Source organism: Papaver somniferum, chromosome 4 (genome assembly GCF_003573695.1).
Source record: "Papaver somniferum cultivar HN1 chromosome 4, ASM357369v1, whole genome shotgun sequence".
NCBI classification, from domain to species: Eukaryota; Viridiplantae; Streptophyta; class Magnoliopsida; order Ranunculales; family Papaveraceae; genus Papaver; species Papaver somniferum.
In genome coordinates, this window is record NC_039361.1 from 30,536,314 (window position 1) to 30,545,859 (window position 9,546).

Sequence of the window (9,546 nt, forward strand, 5' to 3'; positions counted from 1 at the left end):
TGAAACCAAACACGCCGACTTCCAAGTCAGGCCGAATAAACTAGGAAAAAAATCAGGTGAAACCAAAATTTGGTTTCGTCATAAAAAAAACACAAATAAGATGAAACCTGTCACCACCGTCAACTTTTATGGAGCAATCAAAATCTGGAGTTTCATAAATAAGATGAAACCATAATTGGTTTCATGCAAAATGTCTATTCAACTACAAGGAAAATTACTGGAGGTATATACATGTCCATTAATAAAAAAACGTCATTGAAATGTCATGATTGACATGGCATGCCATGTCCATTGAAAAACTAATCAAAAGATGATAAATACATGCAAATAAAAATGAACACCTATGCGGTTATGGGAATTATACGACAGTGGCGCTACCCAAATACTAATATATGCTTAAGAAAGCAGTACGACAGATGGCGACAACCCGAGTACTACTGTTCGAATCAGGAAAATATGTTAGGGTAACTAATGTTGCTTTATCTTTCATGAGTCTGACTATAGCAGGCATCACCTTCATTAAAAAAAATATATGAAATGTCAGGATTCATTGTGCTAGGGTTCGGTCAATAAACTTGCATAGCAAAGAAAAAATAAGACCCCGGTCTGTGAAGCTCCATCAGGGAGTATTTATGACTGGTTTGGTGAGGATGAATAATTTACCAAGTTGTCGGTCAGAACATAGCATCATGTGTGACTATCAACCATTTCAGTTAATCTACAATTGGGGTTTAGTGCCCAAAGTTGCAATCCTACTTTGAGTTCAGTTGCAGGGTAGGGCCAAAACAAGACATGTAAGGATGCCAGGGTAGGGCATCAGAGTACATGCTCACATGACCACTGCACATACTTCGCCAGCACAAGACATTTATTGTCCCACAGGTAGAATTAAACATTGATAACATCATCTTTGTCAAGTAAATCCCAGTTAAACCACGCAGAAAACGATGAAAACCACCGCTATACAAACCAAAAAGTCCAAAATCCCAACATAAACTTAATTGCATCCAAATTGAAATCTTAAAGCATGACACCTATTCTAAGGCATTTTACACCCACAAACATGATCTAGTTTCTCATATCTTTGTTCATTCATGGTATTTTTTTGTTTGATAGGCATAATATCTTCTTCGGAAGCATTATGGACCACAACTCTACAAAATTAATTAATCGTAAAATCCTAATCATGCCGTAAAACATTCAATTAACCGTGGTTTCAACTGCGCTTCTAAAAAAAATCTGTTGCAGGGATTTTCAACACAATTCACAAATTATCCAAATTCACAAACATAAGCACACAATTATAGGATGAAAATTCCACAAATGCAATAAGAAGCATGGCGAAAACTAACCATACTCCCCCACCGATCACAAGCATCGATATTGGCTTTCCGACTCAACAACATCTTAACAACATCCACATGCCCGTCACAAGCAGCAATATGCAGCGCAGTCCTTCCATCCAAATCAATACTATTCACATCCGTCCCTTCCTTCAACAATTCCTCGACACCTTTCACATCACCTTGACAAGCCAAAAACAACAATTTTATCATCGAGTTAAGATTTTCAGGAACAGTGAGTTCATCAACAATAACATTTACAACAAACCACTTTTTCTTGTATAAAAATTCATTTTTTTACCTACAAAAACCCAATTTAAATTCAATTCATTTTTCAAATTAAAAATTAATAAGAAACTGATTACATTTCATATATTAGGCCAATTTCCAGCACCACCAGGTATCATTGGAGATGTTAATCTCCGCAATCCACTTATATTGACTAGTATCCTTGAATTATAATTCTAAGGACGGTCTATTCTCAATTTCCCCCAAATTATTTCAACATCAAACCTTCAATTCATCAATTTATACTCATAGATTTTGCAATTAAAAAGAAAAAAAATAAACAAAAACTCACAATTCAACATTAAAATTTTCGATAAACAAAGATCTAATAAAACACAAAATTACCTGAATAGTTTCATCATCACCAAACTGATTCAACGAATCCCCACCAATATCCACCTCACTTTCATCATCATCTTCACCATCATCATCATCATCATCATCAAATTCACCATTATTAATCAAACCTAAATCTCTCTGACCATTTCAAAAAAAAAAAACTAATTCTGTATTTTGTTTTTATAATCAACGGAATAATTGAAGTTCTTCTGTGTGTATCCGCGAATATTGGTGTTGCTTTCAGAGTAGAAAGATGAGGTGCTTCCAGTGATGATGGTGGGGAAGGAAGAGATGGAGGTGTTGTTGATGTCAGATGTGGTTTGGTGGCGGCGGAGATGATGCTGGTGGCGATCTGAAATCGTAGTAGGAAAAAAAGAAACAGAAGTGTTGGAGAGGGAGGACAGGAAGAGGCAGAGGTGGTCGTGGCAGATCTGGAAGTGACAGTGGCTTAGTGGTGGTGCTGCGATCGGAGGAGTTTCTGGTGGTGGTAGGGGGGAAGAAAAAAGAAATGAAACTATTAAACGAGAGGAGAAGAAGGATCGATAAGGATATATACGCTAAAGGATAGAATTGAGATTATAAAAATTAATAAAAACTAAATTTTAAATTTTTTATTTAAATTGGGGTTTTTGTCCCAATTTTATTTGAAACGATTTTTATTTGCTAAAAATAATATGACCGATTTTTTCTTATCACTAGTTTGTTCACCTAGGGGTTTTATCACTAATTTTGTTAATACTGCTTCTCAATTTCACTTTCAAGTTTTCAACACGGAGTTGCACTCTTCTTTAATAGAAAAAGAGAGAAAAAGAACAGTGTGATAAATGTTTTTGAGACGGACCTGAAAAGACAAAAACCACAAAAGCCTACGTACACGCACAGTACGTACTAAAAAAGATGTTAGCATATAGCATAGCCATAGCTATACCCGCACTGTATTTTTGGTAGTTGTTAACTTGCATGCAATTAGCAAATTTTTGAAACATGAAACAAAAGGATAGCCTTCTTTTTGTACCATTTCACTTTGTTATAAAATATGTATGTTTGAGTTTGAGGAGACATGTACATGTGAAAGTATTTCCTTATCAAATCTAGACAATTCAGATACAACAGGACTGTTGTTCGGCTACACATGACTTAATTAACAACCAAACATAGATGGGTAAGATTCCTAGAAAACACAACATATATATATATTTATAAATATATATATGGAAAAAGAGAAAATAATAGTTCATTAATAATAAGAGGTTACATGATAGGACCAGTAGATTTATCAATATACTTTGATCAGTCTGGTTGATATTTGATTTATCTACTGACAAAAACTAATTAGACAATACATAATTTTGTTGGTTAAATTTCAATATTAAGCCTAAGATAATCTCTAACAAGTTGGTTAGGATAAGAAAAGGCAATTGATGTAATTTTAAGGGAATTAGAAGTCATCTAGTTCTAAGAGAAGGAAAGACATGTGATAAGGTAATAGGACTAGGAAAAGGAATTCATAGTTCTATATATATATGATCACCAAAGTTGTGGTTGATCATAGGAGCAAAATTACAGCTTGTGTTTAGTTTTGAGAGATTTTCTAAACATCAATAAAGAGAGTAGTCTTTATACAAGCTAAATTTCATCTTACAGTTGCCATTAATTGGTATCAGAGCTTGTTTCTGAGCCATGGAAAACGAAACCACCATTGAGGGTGCAAAACAGTTCACGCCACCATCAATACAAGTTCCAATCCTCAACGCCACAAACTACACAGTATGGGCCATGAGAATGAAGGTACTGATGAAAATCTACAAGGTGTGGGATACAATTGAACCAGAAACAGATGATGCTGATAAGAACAACATCGCTATAGGATTACTCTTTCAAGCAATACCAGAATGTCTTGTTCTACAAGTTGGTGAACAAGGAACTTCAAAGAAAATTTGGGATGCAATAAAGGCACGTAATCTCGGAGCTGATCGAGTTAAAGAAGCCCGTCTGCAAACCTTAATGTCTGAATTTGAAAGAGTGAAGATGAAAGACACTGATACTATTGATAGCTTTGCAGGAAATCTATCAGAGATAGCCTCAAAAGCTGCGTCACTTGGACAATCCATTGATGAAGATAAACTGGTAAAGAAGTTTCTCAATAGTTTACCAAGATCCAAGTATATTCATATCATAGCTTCTCTCGAACAAGTCTTAGATTTAAAGAAGACTAGCTATGAAGATATAATTGGAAGATTGAAAGCATATGAAGAGAGAATCCTTGATGAAGAAAACAATGGAGAAACTCAAGGAAAACTCTTGTACACAAACTCTTACCAACAAAACTCTGCGACAAGAGGAAGAGGTCGTGGAAGAGGTGGTAGAGTAAACAAAGGCCGAGGAAGGGGAGGAAGGTTTAACTCACAAGATAGAACAACAAGTCAGAATGATCAAAACCAAGGGAAAGAAAAGAAGGATAGATCAAACATTATTTGTTACAGATGTGATAAACCAGGACACTTCTCCTCTGTATGCCCTGAAAGAATACAAAAGATGGAAGAAGCAAACAAGAATGAAACAAGGGAAGCAGATACAACTGTGTTCATGCACGAAGTTGTATTCTTAAACGAAGGGAAACTAATACCAAAGAACTACGAATCAAAGGATGGTGAAGAAGGAATCTGGTATTTAGATAATGGAGCCAGAAATCACATGACTGGTAAGAGACACTACTTTTCTGAACTCAATGAGAAAATCAAAGGACAAGTGAAGTTTGGGGATGGATCTTCTGTAGAAATTGAAGGGAAAGGATCAATTATATTTCAGAGAAAGACCGGAGAACAGAAGCTTGTCACAAACATCTACTTCATCCCATACTTACAAAGCAACATTCTAAGTTTAGGACAAGCTACAGAAGTTGGATGTGATGTTAGAATGCGACAAGATTATCTAACAGTTCATGACCCACGTGGAATACTTTTAGTTAGAGTCTCACGCTCACAGAATAGACTCTACAAGATAAGTCTCATGATTGGAAGGCCATTGTGTTTGTCACAAACATCTACTTCATCCCATACTTACAAAGCAACATTCTAAGTTTAGGACAAGCTACAGAAGTTGGATGTGATGTTAGAATGCGACAAGATTATCTAACAGTTCATGACCCACGTGGAAGACTTTTAGTTAGAGTCTCACGCTCACAGAATAGACTCTACAAGATAAGTCTCATGATTGGAAGGCCATTGTGTCTGAATATGAGACTGGAAGATCAGACATGGAAGTGGCATGCAAGATTAGGACACATAAGCTTTAGAACTTTAAAGGCAATATCTCAGAACAAGATGGTTCGAGGGCTACCACAGATAAACAATGAATCAAGGATCTGTGAATCATGTTTAGTTGGGAAACAAACGCGTCAAGGTTTTCCAAAAGCAACAACATTCAGAGCTTCAAAGCCATTAGAGCTTCTTCATGCTGATTTATGTGGTCCTATTGCACCACAAACCCTTGCAAATAACAAATACGTATTTGTTATTATAGATGACTTCTCAAGATATATGTGGTCTATTCTTATGAAAGAAAAGAGTGAAGCATTTGACAGATACAAAGCTTTCAGAAATCTGATAGAAAAAGAGTTAAAAGAGGAGGTCAAAATGCTTAGAACTGATAGAGGAGGAGAGTTCACTTCCTTAGAGTTCAACAAATTCTGTGAGTCAAATGGAATCAAAAGGCAACTCACAAGACCATATACACCACAACAAAACGGAATGGTGGAAAGGAGAAACATGACTCTAATGGAGATGACAAGAAGTTCTTTAAAGGATATGCAGGTACCTAATTATCTATGCGGAGAAGCTGTACGACACTCCGCATACCTAATAAACAGGATACCTACGAAAGATCTGAAAGACATGACTCCATATGAAAGTTTGCGAAAGAGAAAACCAAACATAGATCATTTAAGAGTGTTTGGTTGCAAAGCATACGCAAAAGTTGATTCTGCAACTCTTAAGAAACTGGATGATCGATCTCAGACTCTTGTGCATCTAGGAATTGAGCCTGGATCCGAAGCTTACAGATTATTCAATCCAACAACGAAAAGAGTAATAGTGAGTCGAGATGTGGTGTTTGATGAGACATCACATTGGAACTGGATAGAAACAACCAATGAATCGAGAAAGGATCAAGATATGTTTCACATGATATGGGGTCAAGTAATTGATGAAGGAGAAGGACCCATAACCATCAACACTGAAGAGAATCACTATGATAATCAAGAAGAAGAAGAGAATATTGAAAACACTGAGAATAACGTAGAAGAAGAAGAAGAAGAAAACCAAGAAGCTCAAGTTATCCCACCACTGCGAAAATCAACAAGACAGATACAAAAGCCAAAATATCTGGAGGATTATGTTCTTCAAGATGCAGAAGAATGTGAGGTTATGCTACTTTCTGTTAATGATGAACCAAGGAATTTTCAGGAAGCAAAGGTCTCGACTAAATGGACACAAGCATGTATAGAAGAAATTATTTCAATCAACAGAAACAAGACTTGGTTTCTAGTTGATAAGCTAGGTGGGGTAAAAGTGATTGGTCTCAAGTGGATCTTCAAGGTTAAAAGAAATGTTGATGGAATTATTAACAAATATAAGGCAAGACTTGTAGCTAAGGGATACGTTCAAGAATCAGGCATAGACTTTGATGAAGTTTTTGCACCAGTTGCTAGAATTGAAACAATACGCTTATTAATTGCAGAGGCAACATCAAACTCATGGGACATTCACCACTTAGACGTTAAGACAGCATTCTTACATGGTGAATTGCGAGAAGATGTGTATGTTGAACAACTAGAAAGTTTTTGAAGTAAAAGGACAAGAGCATAAGGTTTATAAGTTATCAAAAGCTCTATATGGTCTAAGACAAGCTCCTCGAGCCTGGAATACAAAGTTAGATCAAATCTTAAGAGAAATCAGATTTGTTAAGTGCTCTAAGGAAACATCAGTATACAGAAGAGAAGAAAAGGGAACGCTTCTTGTGATTGCAGTTTATGTAGATGATCTATTTTTGACTGGCAACTCCCTTAAGGTGATCAATGAGTTCAAGAGAGAAATGTCATCAAAGTTTGAGATGTCAGACCTCGGAAAACTCACTTATTACCTTGGCATAGAAGTCCATCAAGGAGTAGATGGGATTCAGATTAAACAAGAAGCTTATGCAAGGAGAATTCTGAAAGAAGCAGGACTCGAAACTTGTAATCCAACAAGAATTCCAATGGAGTTTGGACTTAAAGTTTCAAAGGCACAAGAAGAAGCAGAGATTGATCCAACGAGTTATAGAAGAAATGTTGGATGCCTAAGATACTTATTACACACAAGACCAGATTTGGCTTTATCTGTGGGAGTAGCAAGCCGTTATATGCAGAGTCCACGCAAGTCTCACGGTGATGTAATAAAGCAGATATTGAGATATCTAAGAGGAACAATCAGCTGTGGATTGAAGTATGGTCGAGGAGGATCAAAAGGAATTGTTGGGTATAGTGACAGCAGTCATAATATTGACCAAGATGATGGAAAAGGTACAACTGGTCATATATTTTATCTAGGTGAAGCACCTATTACATGGTGTTCACAGAAGCAACACACTGTAGCCCTCTCATCCTGTGAAGCTGAGTTTATGGCCGCAACAGAAGCAGCTAAACAATCAATATGGCTTCAAGAATTATTGAGTGAAATCAAAGGAAGAGAACCTGAAAAAGTTCTCATCAAGATTGATAATAAGTCTGCAATTGCACTCACTAAAAATTCAGTGTTTCATGGGAAGACGAAACACATTCACAAAAGGTATCATTTCATACGAGAATGTATCGAGAAGGAGATCATCAACGTTGAACACATACCAGGAACTGAGCAGAAAGCAGATATATTGACAAAGGCATTAGATCGGATCAAGTTTGAAGAAATGAGACAACTGATTGGAGTACAAGATATGTCACGGGTAAGGTTGAAGCTTAACGGGGAGAATGTTGGTTAAACTTCAACATTAAGCCTAAGATAATCTCTAACAAGTTGGTTAGGATAAGAAAAGGCAATTGATGTAATCCTAAGGGAATTAAAAGTCATCTAGTTCTAAGAAAAGGAAAGACATGTAATAAGGTAATAGGAATAGGAAAAGGAATTCATAGTTCTATATATATATGATCACCAAAGTTGTGGTTGATCATAGGAGCAAGATTAGAGCTTGTGTTTAGTTTTGAGAGATTTTCTAAACATCAATAAACAGAGTAGTCCTTATACAAGCTAAGTTTCATCTTGCAGTTGCCATTAAATTTTTAACTAATAATTAAGAAGATTCAAAAGGGAAAATGATCCTCTGCTAGTCTGCTTGATAATATTGCCATATGATCAGCAGTAACTTAGCTAGACATGACTGAGAGAGACACTGCTTGCTAAACACAGCAAGTACTTGCAGCTAGACATGCATGAGAGAAAGAGACACTACTTGCTAGAAGAGACTGAACTAATTAACATATCGTCGATTGATGATCCTCTTCCTAGTTATCTTTGGACGTTTGCCAACGAGTGAAGGGAAAGAATCCGGAGTAGAACCATTCCGAGGTGGAGAAAATGAAACTGGCAAGAATTCATCCGTATCACAGTCAAATACGAGTTTTTAAATCTCTTCACAAGTTCATCTTCGCCCTGCAATAATATTATTGATTACTTGAATATACATACTACATTAAAGAGCAATTCAAATTAAATGACTTAGTGGCACTGAAACGTTGATATATGTTACCTGAATCTTAGCAGGACATATCTTGCAGACTTTAGATGACTCATAAATAGACTCTTCCAGCTGAAGCTGTTGAAACCATTGTAAAATCTCATAGCAGCAACACAAGTAGTGAAGTTGAGAAATGCGTAACCGAAGTTAGCCTCCCACCTGTTAAGGATGAAAATAAAAATATCGGAACAAGAAAATCGTCTATACAAACAAACACAATATTGATAAGTACTGGCAGCTTAATTAAGTAGTTAATGAATGATGCACATACTTGAAATCCATCGGCAAGTAGAGGAAAGCATATTCAGAAAGAGTTGTTGATTCTGAAGAAGATGAGGTATCATCTTGATATAACATTCTTAAGGCTTTTCTGTTCTCATCTATACGTGCTGGTCTAGAATACTGATCAGCATCCTCCTACTGTGTTGTTTGTAGACAAGAGAATATTAGTACTAATCAAAAACTACAAAACAAAAACAAAAATGCAATAAGTACTGTCCTAGTATCCGTGATGCAATGAAGGTAGCCTTAGAGTTGGATTTTGTTCATCTAGTTCATACATTTTCTCAATCTGCAGATCCTGTTGAGTTCCATAAAGGGTTAGGAGATTATAGTTGTCCGGCGGTGTCAACTTTGGAGGAGATGGGTTATGATGTGAAGAAGGAAAAGTTTGATGAGCTTAGGACTATCGCAGCAGATGAAGTAGTTAACAGAAAATACAAAGAACTCAAAGAAAAGAAGAAGTGTTTAGATGTTGAGAACAGAGATGATGGTGTTAGAAGCTATGTTGAACAGTCAAGATGAACAGAGT